The sequence below is a fragment of the Lactuca saligna genome, chromosome 3, assembly GCF_052625555.1.
Source record: "Lactuca saligna cultivar CGN05327 chromosome 3, ASM5262555v1, whole genome shotgun sequence".
Lineage (NCBI taxonomy): Eukaryota > Viridiplantae > Streptophyta > Magnoliopsida > Asterales > Asteraceae > Lactuca > Lactuca saligna.
Window position 1 is genome coordinate 114,594,335 of NC_136419.1, and position 24,255 is coordinate 114,618,589.

Below are 24,255 nucleotides of genomic sequence, written 5' to 3' on the forward strand. Positions count from 1 at the left end.
GTGGTCTTCTGCACATCCTCCTCTCTGACCCTCATCTGATGATAACCTGAACGGAAATCGATCTTGGAGAACCAAGATGCTCCCTGTAACTGATCAAAGAGGTCATCAATCCTCGGGAGTGGGTAACGGTTCTTCACCGTCACCTTGTTCAGCTCCCGGTAATCTATGCACATCCGATGCGACCCGTCCTTCTTCTTCACAAACAGGATTGGGGCTTCCCAGGGTGAACTGCTCGGTCTAATGAATCCCTTTTCTAACAACTCATGCAGCTGCGTAGATAACTTCTGCATCTCGGGAGGAGCCAACCGGTATGGTGCCTTGGCTATCGGAGCCGCACCCAGAGCTAGGTCGATCCTGAACTCTACCTGTCGTTCCGGAGGTATTCCAGGAAGCTCCTCCGAGAACACATCAGCGTAGTCTTGCACCATTGGAACCTCGCTCACCGTAGCCTTACCCACCTCCCGGGTGTCCATAACGTATGTGACATATCCCGCGCAACCTTGTTGAAGGTAGCGCCTAGCTCTCACTGCTGAACATATTGTGGGTCCGCGCGTGGCCTCTCGCCGTGGATCACCAACTCTCCCCCACCTGGGGTATTGATCCACACAAGTTGATGTGCGCAATCTATCACCGCCCTATTAGAGCTCAACCAATCCATGCCTATAATCACTTTGTTCCCACGCAACGAAATGGGAACCCAATCCACCAAGTAGCGCTCCTTGAATAACCTCAGAACACAATCTCTGAATACCGCTGATGCCCACACCAATCGATCATCGACAATCTCTACTTCTAAAGGGCAATATAACATGCCTGAAGACCCGGTAAACTTCTTGCTAAGCGCAAGAGAAACAAATGATCGGGTGGCACCCGAGTCAAACAACACCTGAACATGGATACCGTTCACGTGGAACGATCCTAACGCATATACATAGAGCACATATCAATAACATAACATCATATAAATGAAATAAAGGTAAAGAATCATACCCATCACCACATCAGGTGCGGCGCGTGCCTCCTCGGTAGTCAGCTGAAATGCCCGACTCCTCACCACTGGAGCCTCTGCCTTGCCTGCTATCAGTGATACGCAGGGTCGCTGAAGCTAGCGCCTTTACTGGCGCTGATGCTGTCAACTGGGGGCAATTGGCCTTCTTGTAGCCCTTCTGGTTGCAGTAGAAACACCAACAACTCAAACGTTTGTATCACAGGTGCAGGGGTGGTACAATCCCTGTTGAAGTGCCCTGACTTGCCGCACTTATAACAACCTGACGACCCCAACTTGCATGCTCCCTCGTGCATCTTGCCGCATTTCCTACAGTGACCCCGCCCCTATTGGCCTTTCGGCCCCATATCCGATCCCTTGGGCTTCTTCCCCAAAGCCCCCATAACATGCCCCTCTTTCGCCTTCCTCTTCCGGATATGCTCCAGATCTATCTCCCTCTCCCTTGCCATGAAAATCATCGAGTCCAGGGTAGGGCAAGCTGAAAAACTGACATGCTCCCGAATATCAGCTCGTAGCATGTCATGATAGCGGGTCCTCCTCATATCCTCGTCACCCGCGTACTGGGGCACCAGCAACGCCCTCTCCTGGAACTTGGCGGTGATCTCCGCCACAGTCTTCGTCGTCTGTCTCATATCTAGGAACTCCCTGGCCAACTGCTGAAGCTCGACAGTCGGCACAAGCTCTACCCTGAACTTGGTCACGAAGTCCGACCAGGTCATATCCTCGACAGCCAAGGCTCCCAAAGAGTCACCAACGGAATCCCACCAATCCCTAACTCGATCCCTCAAACATCCTGCTACAAATCTCACCTTCGACCCTTCAGGAAAGAAGCTAGTCAACTGTGCAGACTCAATGTCTGCAATCCATCGCCTGGCAGCTATGGGGTCCTTCGCCCCGTGAAAATCCGGCGCACCACTGCCCCTGAAGTCCTTAAAGGACAGTGTGCGAGATCCTAACTGGCCAGATGCTATGTCGCTCCTGAATTCCCAGAGGCGATCCTCCATCAACTCAACTATCCCTTCCTTGATCGACCCGAAGATAATGGGGGTCAACTCAAGGATGCCCTTGGTGATCTCTAACGCGATGAAACCGCGTAGCCCCTCATCCACTGGCTCGGAACCTGATCCCGAACCCGATCGCTCTCCAGAATTGCCAACTGCTAGCCTCGAGCGTAGTACCACCATTCTGAAATACATAAATATCATCCGTTAGTTATACTGATACTTCTTGAGGGATCACATCTACTACAAGTTCACTGGTCTTATCTTGGCCTTCCTCGGTTCGGGTACGGATCCTCTGCTTTTAGTAGTACGGGCCCATACTACCTTCCACATCTATCCGTACCTTCTTCAAGGACTGCCTCGACTCCACCAGATCCCTTTCACTACTGTTGATCACTGCTATATACATACTATCAGGCATAACCTAAACAGGCTATCCTACTGTTGTCTACTCAATTCTAGCATGCAATTTTCATACACTAAAGCACATAAAGCAGGCACATAAGGCATCACTCCTATATCCTTAGTCCTATTCTAGAATGTTGTTCTACTGAAACTGATAAACATAACAGAAACTTGTATGGGTACTTTGGGGAATACTTACTTGAGCTCGGCTGGTCGCACACATCACACACTTTGTTCCTTCTTAAAACTCTTTACTTACCCTTTTAGAAAACATTTTCTTTTTCAAAATCTTTTAATCCCTCGATTTGAGTTTAGACACCCCCGAAGGTGTGTCCGAATCCCTCAAACTAGGGCTCTGATACCAACTTGTAACATCCCAAAAATACGGGCCAAAATTTTCATTTTTAATTAAGTGATTTGCAAAATGTTTGTAACAAAAGATCATACGATAATAACTTTTAATAAAACATGTCTCGTGACCGTAAACCAAAACGTAAAACATAATAATGTAAGAGTACAAAATCCCAGAATGACTCATGGTGCGGAAAACAAAAGCGTGTGTGTGATACGCCGCTACCGCACCAACTCCTTCCCCTTGATAGAAGAGGTACCTGAAACAACAACTGAAAACCGTAAGCACGAAGCTTAGTGAGTTCCCCCACTGTACCACATACCATATAACCACATAATATACATATATTCTCAGGCATAACTGTGTGCCCGACCTACCCCTTCGGTCCTCTCGACCGGGTACTAACTAGCATATCTGGGTGCTGGCCTCTCCTTCGGTCATCTCGACCGGATACTGACTAGCATATCTGGGTGCTGGCCTCCCCTTCGGTCCTCCATACAAGATATTGAGGACTACTTCACCCCCTACTACTACCACATAACACATATCACATAATCTACCTAGCATGGCTGGGCATGACCGCCCTTTCGGCCCTATCAACCGGTAATCTGGGGACTATCTCCCTTACTATCACTAGCACATAGCATCATATCATACTAGCACATAAACATAGCACAGGTAGTAGCAAGCCTAGATGAATATCACAGAGACGATCATCTAACATACAACTCCTACTGGTGGGCCGGCATTGTGGTCATAGACCCACCACTACTGGAAGGTAACTCACCTCATAGTAGCTGTTGATCTGTGTAGGAACTATCTGTCTGCTGCTGCTGCTACTCTGGGAATCCTACGGCTGTAATTTCCCACAAAATACCCAATCAAACACTGCTAACTTCCCTTGGGGTAAAATGACCATTTTACCCCTAACCAAGTCAAACTCAAAGTCAACTACTTGACTCGCCGAGTCCCTATCCTTCCCATTTGTCCTCATACCCGACTCTACTCGTCGAGTTACGCGATGACTGGATGAGTTATCCTTCTAAACTGATGACCAATGATCCTTCATCCGACTCGTCGAGTTGTATGAATAACTCGTCGAGTTCGTCTTCATCCGAAGAACACTCTAGCCTATGACTCGCCGGCCGAGTTTTATGAATAACTCGTCGAGTCTGTTCATGAGGTTAGAAGATTGCCTTGGACTCGCCGAGTCAGGGCATTGACTCGCTGAGTCCCTCCATAGATGCTTCTGGCTTCCGACTCACTAAGTCCACCCATGACTCACAACTCCACTCAGCCAACACGAAAAAGGGGAAAACTCAGGGACTCACGACTCGACTCGCTGAGTCCGATAAACGACTCGCCGAGTCATTTACATGCAATTACTATATACTCGATTTTGCTTGAATCCAACTCATGCCATACATAGATCTGAGTTCTTAGGGTAGGTTTTACACGTAAAGTTTCCAACTTTACGTGTATACATGCATAGAATGGGGATTTAAGGCCAAATAAGGGCTAAAATGGTAGATCTAGAACATTCAAGCAATATGCTTCCATAAAGGCCCTGAATCCAAGCTTCTGGAGCCCAAACATGCCTAGATCTAGAGGTTACACAACTCATTACAAACCCTAATCCATAATCAAGCTCGGAAATGGTTCAAGGACTTTAATGGTGCTCTAAGGGACTTTAAGCATAAAAACATAAGGGACTGAGTTATACCTCAATGAATCACTAAAATATCACCAAGATATTCGGCCTCCTTCTTCTCCTCTAGATCTACTCTTCTTCTTCTCTCAAAATCTTCAAGAAATCACACCAAAAAACTTCAATCTCACAAGAAAAAGGGGTTAGGACGATATAGGGAGCTCTAAGGGTGAAGGAGTCGGGCTTGGGGCGCATAAGGTTGGTTTAAATAGGGTTCAAACCCTTGAAATTACGGTTTCATCCAGACAGCAGGGACTCGCCAAGTCCAAAATGTGGACTCGCCGAGTCACCAACTTAAATGTGATCAATGTCCCGACACTACTCGGCGAGTCGGGCCTACAACTTGCCGAGTCCAAGGCTAAAAATTTAAATCACTTAGATAGATTATACGTACCAGGAACCAGGTGCTACAAATCTCCCCCACTTATTTTAGACTTCGTCCTCGAAGTCTGCTGCTCGGTCCTGAAACAGCTCGGGGTAATGTTCCATCATTTCTTCCACCGACTCCCAAGTCCACTCTGAACCCTTCCGGTGCTGCCATTGCACCTTCACCAATTCCACCCTCTTGTTCCTCAGATCCTTCGACTTCCAGTCGAGGATTGCAACTGGGCGCTCAATGTAATTCAGGCTGTCATCAACTTGGATATCTCCTAACAACACCACCACTGAGTCATCCACTAGGCACTTCCATAACTGGGAGACATGGAAGGTGTTGTGGATCTGACTGAGTTTGGATGGCAGATCCAGCCTATATGCCACCTTGCCCACCCGCGCTACAACTCTAAACGGTCCAATGTATCTCGGGCCCAACTTTCCCTGCTTCCTGAATCGAATGTCGCCCTTCCAAGGCGACACTTTCAGGAGGACCATATCCCTGACCTGGAACTCCAGGTCTGATCGGCGCTTGTTGGCGTAACTTTTCTACCAACTCTGCACAGTCTGAAGCCTGCTCCAAACCTGCTGAATCCTCTCGGTCATCTTGAACACCAGCTTTGTGCTCCCCATGACCCTCTGGCCAACTTCACCCCAACATATCGGGGTCCTGCACCTCCATCCGTACAACATCTCGAATGGAGGACAGTCAATACTCGCGTGGTAGCTGTTGTTGTATGAGAACTCAGCCAAGGGAAGATAGGTATCCCAGCTACCACCAAAGTCTAGCACGCATGCCCGCAATATATCCTCCAGAGTCTGGATGGTCCGCTTGCTATGACCATCTGTCTGCGGGTGAAAGGAAGTCTAAAATGCAGACGAGTGCCCAACGCATCATGAAACTTCTTCCAAAACCTGGAAGTGAACCACACATCTCGGGGACTCGCCAAGTCCAGAATGTGGACTCGCCGAGTCGCCAACTTAAACGTGACGAATTCCCGACATTACTCGGCGAGTCGGGCCTACACCTCGCCGAGTCCAAGGCTAAAAATTTAAATCACTTAGATAGATTATACGTATCAGGAACCAGGTGCTACAAACCCACATAGGGATTAACAATACTACTCGATTTATGCGAAGCTTACACTTCATCAGTTTTATAAAATGATAAAACTACAGACTATCTTTCAGTACAACATTACTTACATTTCTGGTCTTAGTGTTTAAGACTACAGTTCATATATAAGAAAATATTGGATTTTCTGGAAACATACATTATCATTTTACAAGGAAAAGATACAAAGAAAATACATACATTTTTAGTCTTGGGTATAAGACTTACAACCCGTTTTTAAAGAAAATATCGCATTTTCTGGAAGTATACAAAACCATTTTACGCAAAATAGTTACAAAATCTTTTCATACAAAATGCTTATGAATTCTCCAACTTAATTGTTGATATTTTTCAAAATCACTTGTATTATCAAAAAATCAATAAACAGGTATTCAAACCATTTTGAGGGTCGGCGTCACTGTTTCATGCTTTCTACTTTTTAGTTATTTGTATTCAATTTTTGGGAAAACAAAGTTTTATAAACAATGTAATACTTGAAATCTCAATGTATGAATGTTTGTGTTGTTATGTTTCATTTATATTCAACTATTATGATACTGAACAATGATGTCATCCGCCCTCGGACATTTTCACCGTTCCGGTTAGGGGGTGTGATCGATTGGTATCAGAGCATTGTTTATAGTGAACTAGTATATCAAACCATACAAGATATACAACTATAAATACAATGGTGCCAAAGCACTCTGACTACAAATATGCTTTTAAAAATTTAATAATATTTTAAGAAAAGTATGATTATATAAGCTAGGGCAGTGTCATAATAAAAAGATTATAAAAGTAGTATGATGAGTTGAACACTACGGGTAGGCCTTGGAGTATGTAGTTAAACCTTACATAAATATAGCCTGATCAACTATATTTACCCAAGGTGTGACTAGCATGTGCTAGGAAATAGTTGTGGTGAACAACGAGTCTAACACTTACTGATATGTGCATATTTAGTGTGTATCAAGTATAGTTTTTTATTCATATATTAGCTAAATTATCGCATATTATGGACAAAAGGTACTTAAAAGTGTTAAATTATGTTTTTCAGTCCAAAGATGAAGCTCGGAAGCAAAAGGAAGCAGGAGAAGCGGTTAGGAGCTCGAGAATGGAATAAAGAAGAAAAACACTAAAAATGGCACCTACTCGGCGAGTCAGATAGACTACTCGGCGAGTCCAGTCGAAGAATCAGAAAGATAATGACTCGGGATTCCAGATAGTTATCGCAATACGGGGAATGTGAGAGGGACTCGACGAGTCACCACTTGACTCGACGAGTCAGATAGACTACTCGGCAATTAATCCTACCAATCAATCAAACCATATTGTCAACTTTGTATCCCCAAACAGAAGTATAAAGGTTTTAGTTCATAATTAAAGTAAATAACAGCAAACAAACAAAGTCAGGTTGCTTAATCATAATGATAAAACAAAAGAATAAGTGGAATGATGAAATTTTGCCTTAACTTCCAATCTTTTTTCTTCAAGGGTTCTTCAAATTTCTCAAGTCCAATCTCAAAAGGTAACAAATTTCTTCTTGTTTTCTTTTAAGAACGTGATTATAAGGCCATCTATGGTAGCAATTGCATGAAAAACCCGTTTTTGAAAAGTACTAAATTTCTAGGGTTTTGATTTTTCATGAATTATGTTGTTTTGACTGCTTATTCTGGCATTAATATCTTAATAGTAAGTGCTTAGACAAAACCCTTGACAAAATTTCCAGGTTTCATGGTCTAGTCTTCATCAACCCGTCGACTGACTCGTGCAGTTCGCGCGACTCGTCGAGTCGAGCCTGGACTCGACGAGTCGAGTCGAGAAACATATGGGAGATATTTTTTAATTGTATTTTGTGTTTTCTGGGTTTTGTGTATTTGTTTTGCAGAAATCATGTTCAGAAGGGGACAAAGTTCCAGTGGCAACCAAGGGATTTTCCATGGCTAAACTTCCCACAAATCGAGTCCGCTTCGACATTGCGGAAATGGAAGAAGAAGCTGGCTGATATCAAGAAGAAGGAGGTCTATGTGCCCAACCGGATAGATTGGGAGTGGCTGCAGAATGTCCGCTATGAGGAGGAATTAGCTCCTTATCTTTTGAAGGAGTTTCACCATGAAGGCGAAACAATGGTTTGTGACAGGTGGAGCCGGGTCTTCCGTATTCAAGAGCCGGTTTATTTGGAGCTTTGTTTGGAGTTTTTCTCCACGGTATCTTTCACCAGGCGGAGTGGATGTTTATCACCCGGCCAACTTTAGTTTTTGTCTTGGGGGAGAGTTTCATCAATGCTCTGTGGTGGATCTTGCCTGTCGATTAGGGGTTTATGATCAGCCCTTGGTCTCAACGCACATCTTTCGGGCCTTTTTGGCACAAACCCATATGGTGTTTCCCGAAGGAGTTACGAGTATGGGCTGGTGGAATACTATTGGTAACAAAGTCTATATTCCAAAGTCAGCACAGGAAGGGAGCATTCGATCCCCAACACACCGCCTCATTTCATCTACCATCAATCAAAGAAAGGATGATGACAAGATTTCCAACCTCGACGTCTTCTATTTATGGAGCATCATTACACCTGGCGTCTTTTGAAACATTCCTTGGTGTCTAGCTTCATATCTCTCGGAGGGTGCGATAAAGGATCGCAAAACTTCCCGAATTAATGGTGGGATGTTTGTCACCCGGTTGGCCAACTCATTCGGGTTGATGAACCGCGGTGCATGGAACTTCATGACATTGATCCCTACACCTCCGTTCAATCCAATTCTTTTCCGGAGAGCGAGGATTATTGAAGATTATGGAGGTGGCCATTATGCCATCCCGAATGATGACTCCGTTGTTGGTCCCGAAGCACCGGGAAGAAGGGTTAGATCAAGAAGAGAGTGGGATGTGCAGGACGAGCCGCCGGTGATTCCGGTTGAGAATGAAGATGTACCAATGGATTGGTACAATGTAGAGATGAGGCGACTACAGGATAGAATGGCACGGGGTTTGAATTTTAGCAACCAATCTCATATCCGACTTTTTGACCACTTCAACATCCCATATATTGATGGTGGCAATTATCCATTTATTCCTTCATGGGATGAGGTGATTGGTGTGAGAAAAAGTGGTGCAGGAGGAAGTGGAGCAGCCGTGGATGATGATGAGGAAGAAGATTGATTTGTTTGTGTTTTAATCAAACAATTTTTATTTTCTGTTTTTATTTTTTTTATTTGGTGTGTATGACTTGTTCAAGACATTTATTTTGTTTAATGATTGTGTGCATTAGTTATTTTTCAGGATTGGATTAGGATTGCTTGCTTAGGAAGGGTTTAAATTCATAGCGAACGGGTGTTATAACGAGTGAAAGCGAGTCAAGGAAGCAGAACGTTAACGTCAAAGTGTCGAGTCCGATCCCTAGGGGTATGAGCAATTGAGTCTAAAAGTGAGGAAGAGTTAGAAGAGTTCTTAGAGGCTGACAAAGTTGCAAAATGCCAATTTTTTCGTTCAGTGGCCTACTCGTCGAGTGCACTTAACTGACTCGACGAGTCGCCTTGTATTTCCACACATTCTAAGATGGCCGCGCTGGTACTCGACGAGTCCAGCATATGACTCGACGAGTCCACCATATGACTCAACGAGTCAATCATTTTTATACCAAAGGACTGTTGCATTGATGCTGCTAGGTGTACCACTTGATCACTTATTCTTCCATATCAATGCCTGAAGACTTTGCACTGTTTTACCTGCATATTTGGAGCGACCCACACGAGACGAGACACCCAAGGCATGGATGAGATGTTACCATGTCTAAAGTCAATTGAAGTTGGAGCTTAAATGAAAGTGATCAACCTATCCACTGCTATCCCAAGGGAGTTTGTTCTAATTCCCTCTTTAGTTTCTTTTTATGTTTTTATGCATAATATGCAATGAGGGCATTGCATCAAGTAAGTCTAGGGTAGGGGGTTGGTTACATAATAGACAAATTAGAGTCTTAATTTAAATTTAGGTTAATTTAAAAAAAAAAAAAATTGCATACCAAAAGTATTACTTAGGACTTATTTAGAAAATTTTGGTAAAAAAAATTAGGATTCTATGTTAGAATTGTATTTGATGATTGTATGAAAACCCAAATGTTTAGTTGAGCCTATATACGTTCTAGTGCATTTGTGGCTTCCTTATTCCAGTGAAATCATGGTACAAAAACACGACCTTGCTCAGCCTAAGGGATGCAATACGTTTAGCAGCCTAAACCTGAAATGTATCCAGGAAAATTTTTATCGTTAGCCAATAAAGGTTTAGATTGTGCGCCCCTGCTTAAGCATGTAGGGATTTGAGTGACAAAAGTGAGATATACATGTAAAAAAAAAGAGAGAGAATTACTAGAAAAGTCGTAAGAATTTTGGAGCAAATAAAGTGAAGATCTAAAGATCAAAATTCCAAGAAATCCAAAAAGTTGAAGATACCAAAAATCAATCAATACAAGGTGGTGAATTCAAAGATATCAAGGATCAAATTATCAAGGAAGTGAAGAATTCAAAGAGCTCCATAGTGGTATCGAAAAATTGTAATTCTAGATTATGTATGCTTGGGTTGCTCAATTAAAAATACCTTGAGGGTAAGAGGTTTTCTGAGGATGGATTCGGAGGGTTGCATAAAATGAGGATAGTTCGGGGTGAGTGGGCGAATGTTTATGAGGATTGTGAGTATTTGGAGTATGGGGGCTTTTTAGGAAAAAATTTAGACACAAATGCATGCGTTGCGGTCTTGGCATAATGGCTGGGTTAGATTGGAGTTGTCATACATAATTCTAATGTCTTAAAATTCAGTTTTGCTTGGGGGCAAGCAAAAGTCAAGTGTGGGGTATTTTTATATGTGCATATTTATTGTGTATCAAGTATAGTTTTTTATTAATATATTAGCTAAATTATCGCATATTATGGACAAAAGGTACTTAAAAGTGTTAAATTATATTTTTCAGTCCAAAGATGAAGCTCGGAAGCAGGAGAAGCGGTTAGGGGCTCGAGAATGGAATAAAGAAGAAAAACACTAAAAATGGCACCTACTCGGCGAGTCAGATAGACTACTCGGCGAGTCCAGTCGAAGAATCAAAAAGATAATGACTCGGGATTCCAGATAGTTATCGCAATACGGGGAATGTGAGAGGGACTCGACGAGTCACCACTTGACTCGACGAGTCGATTCGCTTATTTAAAGATAATTCCACAGATCGATTAGAGGGAGTTCTAGGACGATTCAGAAGTGCTTTGCTACGATTGAGAAGCCAGAAAAACCCTAGAAGTCGACGAAGAAAGCTGGAATTCAATTCCGGGGAGTAATTAAGGCAAAATTTCATCATTCCACTTATTCTTTTGTTTTATCATTATGATTAAGCAACTTGACTTTGTTTGTTTGCTGTTATTTACTTTAATTATGAACTAAAACCTTTAGACTTCTGTTTGGGGATACAAAGTTGATAATATGGTTTGATTGATTGGTAGGATTAATTCCAAGTTGGTGAATTTTTGTTATTTTAGCTTGCTAAAGAACCTTGTGTGTGAATAATAATTAATTTTCTGTTAATAGGAAGATAATTGATTAGCATGAACATCTATTGATTATTGACCTCATATGATATGTGACCACTATACTATATGTCTAGGATTAATGAATATGAAACTAGAATTAATAAGAAAATTGAGTAAATTTATGTGCAAGCTTGTAAGATGACCATCAAACAAGAGGTTAATTAAAAATAATAAATTAATTAGCTATTGCAAGTCTAACTTAACCCGAATAATTAATCTAGTGAATATAATTAAATTAGACAATTGGCCACTGTTTGAGTTAGTTTATTTGCTAAGGATTAGGGTAGTGAACATGAACCTAATCACTTGAATCGGTAACCAACGAAATAATTAATTCATTGCACTATTACCTTGAAATCAACCTTAGAGTTAACCAAGTTGAACTAAACAGAAGTTCCTTTCCAATTATTGAATCAAGTTAAGTCGTTATTTTCTAGTCTCAAATTAGTAATGGTTAGTAAGTTTCTAGTCTTGTAAAACTAGAGAAAAACTCTTATTTCTTAATTAACTTAGATAGAATTAGTTTTTTAATTTAATTTGCCGTTCCCTGTGTTCGATACCCTGCTTATTTAGTTATACCACAATTGATAGGTTCATTGCCTTTTGTGTGTTATTAGATAATTAAAGTAGGTTTAAAACTAAGTGAGTTTTACACACATCAAGTTTTTGGCGCCGTTGCCGGGGAACGGTTCTAAAATTAGCATTAAAAATCTAATTTAATCGATCCTTTGTGTGAAATTTATCTTACACAAAGTTAATTTATGTTTATGTTTTTAGGTAGTAAAAAAAAAAAAAAAAAAAAAAAAAAAAAAAAAAAAAAAAAACTGATTTTACCTTGGACTCGCCGAGTGCATTCGCCCAGACTTGGCGAGTACGACGCTAAATCAGCTTTAATTTTTTTGTTCTGTTTACGCGTTTTCTGTTTTGTTTGCAGTTGTTTCATGACCCGAGGATCTGATACACCTCTGGTTCCCCCTCTTGAAGATCCGGAAACCGCATTAAGAAGGAACAAAGGCAAAACCGTTGGAGAATCCGCTTCTTCAAAGAACTCAGCACTCAAAAACCTCAAATCCGTTTTTAGCAAGAAAAGGAGCAGCAAATCAGGAGCACCCAGTGCCTCGTTGACAATTGAAGACCCGATTCAAAAAGACACCGAGTACGAGACCGAGGAAGAAAACGAACCCACATACGAGCACACATCCGAATTTGAAGACGATTTAGCCACCGCTATGGCTAATATTGACGAAATCCCCATGGGGGAATGGAAGAAGAGGATGCGTGATGACACCGGCCCGGGACTTGTGCAACCCGCAATTCCTGCAACCGCTACTTTTGAGCTAAAGGGCCATATTCTCGCTCAACTCAAGGAGATTCCTTTTCACGGGAGAGATCACGAAGACGCCTATAAGCACTTGGATGAAGTAAATGATGTGGCTGATTACTTCAATGTACCCAATGTGCCTCGCGAGATCCAGCTTCTTCGCATGCTTCCTGTCACGTTTAAAGGAGCTGCAAAAGATTGGTTAAAGTCACTTCCTCCCGGATCGGTCACCACATGGGCCAAGATGTAAGAAGAGTTCATAAACCATTTCTGCCCACCTTCCAAGATAGCCAAGCTAAAGAAAGCCACTGCCAACTTCGAGCAACAACCCGGAGAATCTCTTTATGAAGCTTGGGAAAGGTACAAGAGCCTACTTAGAAATTGCCCACACCATGACCTTAATAGCCAACAAGAGGTCTCCATCTTTTATGATGGAGTTAATGTCACCACAAGGCAACTACTCGATTCACAAGGCCCGCTCACCAGAAAGTCTCCTCCATAAATAAAGGAATTAATTGAAGAATTCTCCAAGCATTGTAGAGAATACCACAATCCGAGGAATGAAGTGAGTCGTGGAGCAGTGAACTCGGTGAATGATAGCATGGCGGTGGTAATAGCTAAGCTCGATAGCCTAGACCAAAGAATGACAAAACTGGATCAAACAATCCATGCTATTAGGGTAGGATGCGAAAATTGTGGCGGCTCCCACCTCACCAAGGATTGTGATTGAGACGAAAACGGAAATAAAAAGGCTCAAGTATTTTATTCTAGTGGCGATAGATACGACGAAGATTGGAGGAAACCGAAGAAGGAATGGCTCCCATACGAAGAATATAAAAAGGCTAAGGAGGAGAAATACAAACAGAAGGAGAGGGGATTCTATCAAAAGGAAGAGCCGGTGATGGAAAAGAAGGCCAATTTAGAAGATATGCTCACAAGATTCATAACCGTGTCCGAGAAAAGACACAATGATCACGATGTAGCAATGCAAGAAACCAGAAACATATTGAGGAATCAACAAGCATCCATTCTCAACATTGAGAAACAACTGGGACAGCTTGCACATCAAGTGAATGAAAGAAGATCGGGCCAACTTCCAAGCAACACCGAACCCAATCCAAGAATGGAGAATGTAAGTGTGATAACCTCCAGCAGTGAAAGAACATTTACAGAAGCACTAAGGATCTCCAAGAAGAAGCAAGAAATGGTAGAAGAATCGGACCCAGCAAAACCCGACTCGACTCGCAGAGTCACTCCATTGGACTCGATGAGTCCATGCGCAATTGATACACCTGTCAGTTCTTTGAAGCCTTATAATCCTCCGCTGCCATACCCAATCAAAGCCATGCCTGCAGAAAAAGTAGAAGCATACAGAACCTTCATGAATCATGTTAACGCTCTACAAGTTAATGTGCCATTTGTGGAAACAATACTCCAAACACCTAAATACTTCAACTTGCTTAAGGGCCTTTTTGCTGCTAGAAAGGATTTGGCTGAAGTCGCAGAAGTATTGAAGAGTGAGCTACCTGAAAAGAATGGTGATCCAGGAAATATTGTGATTCCATGCCAATTTGGTAATGAAGTCTTCACCCGAGCATTAGCTGATTCGGGGGCAAGCATCAATATGATGCCTTTTTCATTCTTTAAGAAGTTGAATTTACCTGAACCAAAACCGGTGAATACGAAGATCCGTTTGGCGGACAAGACAATAATTTATCCACAAGGCGTTTGTGAAGATCTCCTTATAAAAATTGACAAGTTTATTTTCCCAGTAGACTTCGTGGTAGTTGATATGGAAGAAGACCCCGAAATTCCAATTATTTTGGGGAGATCCTTCTTGAACACCGCGTGTGCTTTAATTGATATATGTGAGTCTACATTGACATTGAGGGTGGGTGATGAGGCTGTGACGTTTAAAGCTATTCCAGAAATCAAGCAAGAAGAGGAAAAGATTGAAGAAGTCTCAATGATCCAATTGGATGATGAGATATTAGAAAAAGAGCTTGCACGTTTGCTAAAAGAGGATCCAAGCAAGTTTTTGATACACTCTGAAGAAGATGGAGATGTTAACAAGGACTTGGAGGAATTAGAAAAGCTACTGGAAGGAGCCCACTCAGAAAACCCCCAAGAATTGATGGAATTCGTTCAGACTCGCCGAGTCACTTTAATGGACTCGACGAGTCCAGTCGACTTGGGCAAAGACTTGGCCGACTTAGATCTGTTTGTTACCAGTTCTTCACATACCTTGGATTTTGATAATATACATGATTCTTTAGAAGAAAAAACAGCAGAAGGAGGAAAGGAAAGGAAAGTTCAATACGCCGATATAGCATGTCTTGATACGGTTCATTTTGAAGATGGGTTGAGCACTGGAAAGGATGAAGAGACAAAGGAAAGGAGGGAGGAAGCTGATCACCCATTCACTACTAAACCTAAAGCACGAACCATCATGAAAAAGAATGGGGTAAAGAAGAAAAAAAGGAAAAGAGATGCATTGAAAAGGGCTTACAAGAAAAAGATTCACGCTTACAAGACCAAGTACAAATCACAAAAAGTTAGGCGTGCGTTCCCGATGCTCGGAGATGACGAAACGTAGATGGGAAGGAGTCTAGCTAATGAATCCTTAAAAAGAAGCGCTTGGCGGGAGGCAACCCGTTATATAGAGTTTGCTTTCTTTTACTTTTTAGTTTTTTTCGTTTTTAGAATTTTAATCTTCCAAATCATCGGACATGTCTGCTTGAGAGTGTGCATAGGTTAAGTGTGGGGTGAAATGATTTTTAATAAATAACAAAATTTTGAAAATTATGAATTTTTCTAAGAGACTCGCCGAGTCTAACCACGACTCGACGAGTCCATATGGATTTCAGAAAAAGCATGACTTCGCGACCAGACTCGCTGAGTCAGACCACGACTCGACGAGTCGGTATTATTTACAGAAAAAAAAATAATTTTGAAATTACTTTTATAACCGGTAACTAGGGTTTTAACCCTAAGAATCAGTTTTTCAAATACACACTCGCCGGGTGCCGTCATCTACACTTTCTCTCAAGCATTCATCTTTGTTCTTCAAGGTTTCTTCAAATTTCTCAAGTCCAATCTCAAAAGGTAACAAATTTCTTCTTGTTTTCTATTAAGAACCTGATTATAAGGTCATCTATGGTAGCAATTGCATGAAAAACCCGTTTTTGAAAAGTACTAAATTTCAAGGGTTTTGATTTTTCATGAATTATGATGTTTTGACTGCTTATTCTAGCCTTAATATCTTAATAGTAAGTGCTTAGACAAAACCCTTGACAAAATTTCTAGGTTTCATGGTCTAGTCTTCATCAACCCGTCGACTGACTCGTGCAGTTCGCGCGACTCACCGAGTTGAGCCTGGACTCGACGAGTCGAGTCGAGAAACATATGGGAGATATTTTTTAATTGTATTATGTGTTTTCTGGGTTTTGTGTATTTGTTTTGCAGAAATCATGTTCAGAAGGGGACAAAGTTCTAGTGGCAACCAAGGGGATTTTCCATGGCTAAACTTTCCACAAATCGAGTCCACTTCGACATTGCGGAAATGGAAGAAGAAGCTGGCTGATATCAAGAAAAAGGAGGTCTATGTGCCCAACCGGATAGATTGGGAGTGGCTGCAGAATGTTCGCTATGAGGAGGAATTAGCTCCTTATCTTTTGAAGGAGTTTCACCATGAAGGCGAAACAATGGTTTGTGACGGATGGAGCCGGGTCTTCCGTATTCAAGAGCCGGTTTATTTGGAGCTTTGTTTGGAGTTTTTCTCCACGGTATCTTTCACCAGGGGGAGTGGATGTTTATCACCCGGCCAGCTTTAGTTTTTGTCTTGGGGGAGAGTTTCATCAATGCTCTGTGGTGGATCTTGCCTGTCGATTAGGGGTTTATGATCAGCCCTTGGTCTCAACGCACATCTTTCGGGCCTTTTTGGCACAAACCCATATGGTGTTTCCCGAAGGAGTTACGAGTACGGGCTGGTGGAATACTATTGGTAACAAAGTCTATATTCCAAAGTCGGCACAGGAAGGGAGCATTCGATCCCCAACACACCGCCTCATACACCGCCTCATTTCATCTACCATCAATCAAAGAAAGGATGATGACAAGGTTTCCAACCTCGACATCTTCTATTTATGGAGCATCATTACACCCGGCATCTTTTGAAACATTCCTTGGTGTCTAGCTTCATATCTCTCGGAGGGTGCGGTAAAGGATCGCAAAACTTCCCGAATTAATGGTGGGATGTTTGTCACCCGGTTGGCCAACTCATTCGGGTTGATGAACCGCGGTGCATGGAACTTCATGACATTGATCCCTACACCTCCGTTCAATCCAATTCTTTTCCGGAGGCGAGGATTATTGAAGATTATGGAGGTGGCCATTATGCCATCCCGAATGATGACCCCATTGTTGGTCCCGAAGCACCGGGAAGAAGGGTTAGATCAAGAAGAGAGCGGGATGTCGAGGACGAGCCACCGGTGATTCCGGTTGAGAATGAAGATGTACCAATGGATTGGTACAATGTGGAGATGAGGCGACTACAGGATCAAATGGCACGGGGTTTGAATTTTAGCAACCAATCTCATATCCGACTTTTTGACCACTTCAACATCCCACATATTGATGGTGGCAATTATCCATTTATTCCGTCATGGGATGAGGTGATTGGTGCGAGAAGAAGTGGTGCAGGAGGAAGTGGAGCAGCCGCGGATGATGATGAGGAAGAAGATTGATTTATTTGTGTTTTAATCAAACAATTTTTATTTTCTGTTTTTATTTTTTTTATTTGGTGTGTATGACTTGTTCAAGATTTTATTTAGTTTGATGATTGTGTGCATTAGTTATTTTTCAGGATTGGATTAGGATTGCTTGCTTAGGAAGGGTTTAAAGTCATAGCGAACGAGTGTTATAACGAGTGAAAGCGAGTCAAGGAATTGGAACGTTAACGTCAAAGTGTCGAGTCCGGTCCCTAGGGGTATGAGCAATGGAGTCTAAAAGTGAGGAAGAGTTAGAAGAGTTCTTAGAGGCTGACAAAGTTGCAAAATGCCAATTTTTTCGTTCAGTGGCCTACTCGTCGAGTGCACTCAACTGACTCGACGAGTCGCCTTGTATTTCCAGACATTCTGAGATGGCCGCGCTGGTACTCGACGAGTCCACCATATGACTCGACGAGTCAATCATTTTTATACCAAAGGACTGCTGCATTGATGCTGCTAGGTGTACCACTTGATCACTTATTCTTCCATATCAATGCCTGAAGACTTTGCACTGTTTTACCTGCATATTTGGAGCGACCCACACGAGACGAGACACCCAAGGCATGGATGAGACGTTACCATGTCTAAAGTCAATTGAAGTTGGAGCTTAAATGAAAGTGATCAACCTATCCACTGCTATCCCAGGGGAGTTTGTTCCAATTCCCTCTTTAGTTTCTTTTTATGTTTTTATGCATAATATGCAATGAGGGCATTGCATCAAATAAGTGTGGGGTAGGGGGTTGGTTACATAATAGACCAATTAGAGTCTTAATTTAAATTTAGGTTAATTTAAAAAAAATTGCATACCAAAAGTATTACTTATGACTTATTTAGAAAATTTTGGTAAAAAAAATTAGGATTCTATGTTAGAATTGTATTTGATGATTGCATGAAAACCCAAATGTTTAGTTGAGCCTATATACGTTCTAGTGCATTTGTGGCTTCCTTATTCCAGTGAAATCATGGGACAAAAACACGACCTTGCTCAGCCTGAGGGATGCAATACGTTTAGCAGCCTAAACCTGAAATGTATCCAGGAAAATTTTTATCGTTAGCTAATAAAGGTTGAGATTGAGCGCCCCTACTTAAGTATGTAGGGATTTGAGTGACAAAAGTGAGGTATACACGTAAAAAAAAAGAGAGAATTACTAGAAAAGTCGTAAGAATTTTGGAGCAAATAAAGTGAAGATCTAAAGATCAAAATTCCAAGAAATCCAAAAAGTTGAAGATACCAAAAATCAATCAATACAAGGTGGTGAATTCAAAGATATCAAGGATCAAATTATCAAGGAAGTGAAGAATTCAAAGAGCTCCATAGTGGTATCGAAAAATTGTAATTCTAGATTATGTATGCTTGGGTTGCTCAATTAAAAATACCTTGAGGGTAAGAGGTTTTCTGAGGATGGATTCGGAGGGTTGCATAAAATGAGCATAGTTCGGGGTGAGTGGGCGAATGTTTATGAGGATTGTGAGTATTTGGAGTATGGGGGTTTTTAGGAAAAATTTTAGACACAAATGCATGCGTTGTGGTCTTGGCATAATGGCTGGGTTAGATTGGAGTTGTCATACATAATTTTAATGTCTTAAAATTCAGTTTTGCTTGGGGGCAAGCAAAAGTCAAGTGTGGGGTATTTTGATATGTGCATATTTAGTGTGTATCAAGTATAGTTTTTTATTCATATATTAGCTAAATTATCGCATATTATGGACAAAAGGTACTTAAAAGTGTTAAATTATGTTTTTCAGTCCAAAGATAAAGCTTGGAAGCAAAAGGAAGAAGGAGAAGCGGTTAGGAGCTCGAGAATGGAATAAAGAAGAAAAACACCAAAAATGGCACCTACTCGGCGAGTCAGATAGACTACTCAGCGAGTGCAGTCGAAGAATCAGAAAGATAATGACTCGGGATTCCAGATAGTTATCGCAATACGGAAAATGTGAGAGGGACTCGACGAGTCACCACTTGACTCGACGAGTCGATTCGCTTATTTAAAGATAATTCCACAGATCGATTAGAGGGAGTTCTGGGATGATTCAGAAGTGCTTTGCTACGATTGAGAAGCCAGAAAAACCCTAGAAGTCGACGAAGAAAGCTAGAATTCAATTCCGGGGAGTAATTAAGGCAAATTTTCATCATTCCACTTATTCTTTTGTTTTATCATTATGATTAAGCAACTTGACTTTGTTTGTTTGCTATTATTTACTTTAATTATGAACTAAAACCTTTTGACTTCTGTTTGGGGATACAAAGTTGACAATATGGTTTGATTGATTGGTAGGATTAATTCCAAGTTGGTGAATTTTTGTTATTTTAGCTTGCTAAAGAACCTTGTGTGTGAATAATAATTAATTTTCTGTTAATAGGAAGATAATTGATTAGCATGAACATCTATTGATTATTGACCTCATATGATATGTGACCACTATACTATATGTCTAGGATTAATGAATATGAAACTAGAATTAATAAGAAAATTGAGTAAATTTATGTGCAAGCTTGTAAGATGACCATCAACCAAGAGGTTAATTAAAAGTAATAAATTAATTAGCTATTGCAAGTCTAACTTAACCCGAATAATTAATCTAGTGAATATAATTAAATTAGACAATTGGCCACTGTTTGAGTTAGTTTATTTGCTAAGGATTAAGGTAGTGAACATGAACCTAATCACTTGAATCGGTAACCAACGAAATAATTAATCCATTGCACTATTACCTTGAAATCAACCATAGAGTTAACCAAGTTGAACTAAACAGAAGTTCCTTTCCAATTATTGAATCAAGTTAAGTCGTTATTTTCTAGTCTCAAATTAGTAATAGTTAGTAAGTTTCTAGTCTTGTAAAACTAGAGAAAAACCCTATTTCTTAATTAACTTAGATAGAATTAGTTTTTTAATTTAATTTGTCGTTCCTTGTGTTCGATACCCTGCTTATTTAGCTATACCACAATTGATAGGTTCACTGCCTTTTGTGTGTTATTAGATAATTAAAGTAGGTTTAAAACTAAGTGAGTTTTACACACATCACTTACCAACACTAAAATACCAAGAATCAAACATAACATTTGAAATACTATAGGAGTATTTTAGGATACCATAGAACCACACCCTTAAACCCTATATTTAGTTCATACACCTCTATTCTCACACAGATGACATGGCTGAATTTCACTAACGAAGACCCCTACTACCCTGCCATGGCAGCCAACGGATGGAGCTAAGGGGATCCAAAAGAGGCTCATAAGGAGAACCTAGAAGAGGGTCCTGAAAGTACCAAGAGGTGGATTACGAGGATGAGGATTATGATAAGGAGTTGTACGAGGTGGAAGGTGCTGGAGAGATCATTAGCGAACCTTATGTTGGATAAGGTGTCTAAGTCCATAATTATATTTGGTATGTACTTGACCCGATTTAGCATGGTCCATTTGGGTTGCACTTCACCGGAACAATTTGTACTTTTGAGAAGAGGATATTTATGATTTATTAATATAATATAAGTTATAATATATTAATATGAAATCATATTATTTAATTAGTATTGATCAAGAATTGGTTTGTAACTAATTTTGTGATTAAAAGAGACTAATTAAATAAATGGGGATTGATTGTGTAAATCATTCATTCTTGTAAAGTGGGCTTATGATCCATAATCCTTTATGTTGTGATAAACCAATATGGTGACCCATGGATACTCCATGGAGGTTAAAATCCATGGAGCATAAGGAATATGGAAAGTCATGCACATTAGGGTTTGCATGGTGTAACCCTAATCATGACTCACTATATAAGTAACCCCTAGCTACCAAAATCGGCACTAGTGAGTGTGTGCAAGAGTGTGGCCGATTTTGTGAGTAAAGGAATCCTCTTCCAAGTCTTCCAAGTCTTAGTGGTGATTTGTGGTTCCACTTGAGGCATTCACATTATTGGTGCTAGGCTCTTAAAGCTCCAAACAACAAGCTACAAGAAAAGGTATGTTATCTAACTTGTATTATTAACCAAGTATCAATGTTTTGTATGCTAGTTAGGGTAATACCTTGAAATGTTCAAGTTTGCATGTATAATAGTAAAAACACAGATCCAAAGTATTTAGGGTTGCATGTACACCTTAGGAGTGTTAGAATGCTCAAAACCCATCGGTGGTATCAGAGCCTAGGCTTGTTTTCAATTATACTTGATGCTACATGCTTAGAAATGCTTTAAAGATAAAAAAAATTTGATGTCTAGACAGTGGACTCGCTGAGTCCCTTCACAAAACAGGCCAACTCGTCGAGTTTGTTCATACACTTGAAAAGTTGGAACCCCTGAGTGAAGATTTTCGAGTTTTAAGGCTGGAATTGGACTAGGGTCATTACCCTAAATTGTTTTTGAACTTATAAACCTGTTTTTGATACGGTAATGATCATGCTTATCCAATTCAAAAGATAATTGTCAAAATTTCATGTTTTGTATTACTTTATATGCTTAGTCTAATTACATGGAATTTGTTTGATATGAATTATCTTGTTCATATGAGTTAAATCTAGAACTTGAACATGTTTGTTAGTTTAATTGATGATCTTGATGATTTTAATGGACTCCATAACTTGCCCTAATGTTATGGAATTCCAAAAGTTTTTCACTTACATGAATAATTAAAAGTCATAGGTTATAGAAAAATGAAGAGTCATTTTAAAAGACCATTAAACTCATATGTTATGAAGTTGAAAAGTTTTGAAGAGTTTCAAAACTTTACCTCAAGTTTTGAAATTTGTAAAGTCACACATTAAAACTTTAATTCCAAACCCTAGAATTTTAAAAGTTTAAAATTCAACCCTTATACTATTATAATATTATAAATTTTATATATATATATATATATATATATATATATATATATATATATATAAATATAAGAACAAGTTAGTCTTACTGTTAGTAGGCTCATTCACGAAACCGATCTATAAGGGGGTATAGGGTTACTACCTATAAAATGGTAATTTAATGGGTGTCCACTCTCACCCACCACTTCCTTGAATGGTGGAGGCACTACTAGAAAAACAGTCTTTTACGACGCGCAAACCATGACACGCGTTGTTTTATGATACGCAATTGTGTGTGCCCTAAAAATAATGCAAGCTCTCCAAAAATTAGAAGGATTTAGGGCACACATTTTGCGCGTCCTAAAATAAGTGTCGCATTGAAGAAAAAAAAACACGGAGGACACATAACATAAAAAGTGTGTCATGTAAGTATGTCGCTTTATAGTTTTTTTAATGAAACGCGGGGTCACTTCTTTTGGGGGAAATGAAATTCTAAAAAGTTTGAAAAGCCCACCATTAATACCATCACATTGAATTATGTCAAGCAAAACAAACAATTCCCTGTATAACATTAACCGCAGAAATTCATTCCATTTATCCATTTCTATCAAGAACAATCAAACCCAAAACCCACTCCATTGAATTTTTGTCAAAACAAAGGAAAGAAAAACAAAATCAAAGGAATATTCATGGCCACATTTGGTCTACTGCCAGCAGTTCTATATGTAAATAGTTATGAAACTACAACCTATTGAAACATCAACAGTGAATTCTCAAATTTTGGCTTCTTTTTATCAAAGAGCATAATTTCAATCTCAAAATATACTTATTTAAAAGTGCACATTAGCAGAGAAATCAGAAAACTCTTATCGTGAATTTATATCCAACAAGCAATTAAAATTACCCTGAAAGCAACCAAGTAAAAGGCCAAAGATTCGGATCAAATAAAGGTTTGCATATCATAATATATCAGAAAAAGATCAACAGAAGAACAAATTGATTCACCTCTTGGAGAATTTGCATGACATTTTTGGTCAGCTATCATTTGGGGAGAGATAAATCCACGACAACGTGTATAGGAGTTCTTGTTTACTATTTTCGATTCCCCTTAATCGACGCCTCATTCAATGGCCTTGTCGAATCTAGGTCTACCGATCCTTCATCCGTCATCGATTACTTTTCAACAGAAGAAGAAAAATGATTTAGTAGATGAGAGAAACGACTGGAAGAAGAAGAACTACAGGGCGTCGCTGCTATGATTGGAGCGGCTCTTGGCGATGAACAGATGCGTGAAGGCGGCAACGATGCTAACTCGATTGTGCGTTGGGTTTCTCGGAGATGTGACAATGATGCTCCGATGGCTGGGGTCTATCGGATGTTCCCTTTCAACCTCAACAATAATGGTGTTAGGATCGATTTCTCAAGTCTTCAAATCATATTTAAAAAGCCGACAATGGATGGAGAAACCCTAAATAGCTTAGCTGAAGTCAATGGTTACCATAATTATAAGATATTATTTGTAGAAACTAATTATCAAATCACCTATTTACCCTTATTTATTTATTTAATTATTTATTTTTATTTTAAATTTTGATTCACTCAAATTTATGCACACAATAACATGATAATTACTTTAAATACCTAAATCTTTCTTTCTCTCTCTCTATACACACACACACACACACACACACACACCCCATGACTCTTACAAATTGAATTGTTAGTATAAATTTACGTTTTCGGGTCATGATTTGACAACTATGCCAACAGTAACAACGATTTTTTGAAATATATATAAAAAGAGAACTCCACGTCACATATATCTTCACTTCCAACCCATTACACTAA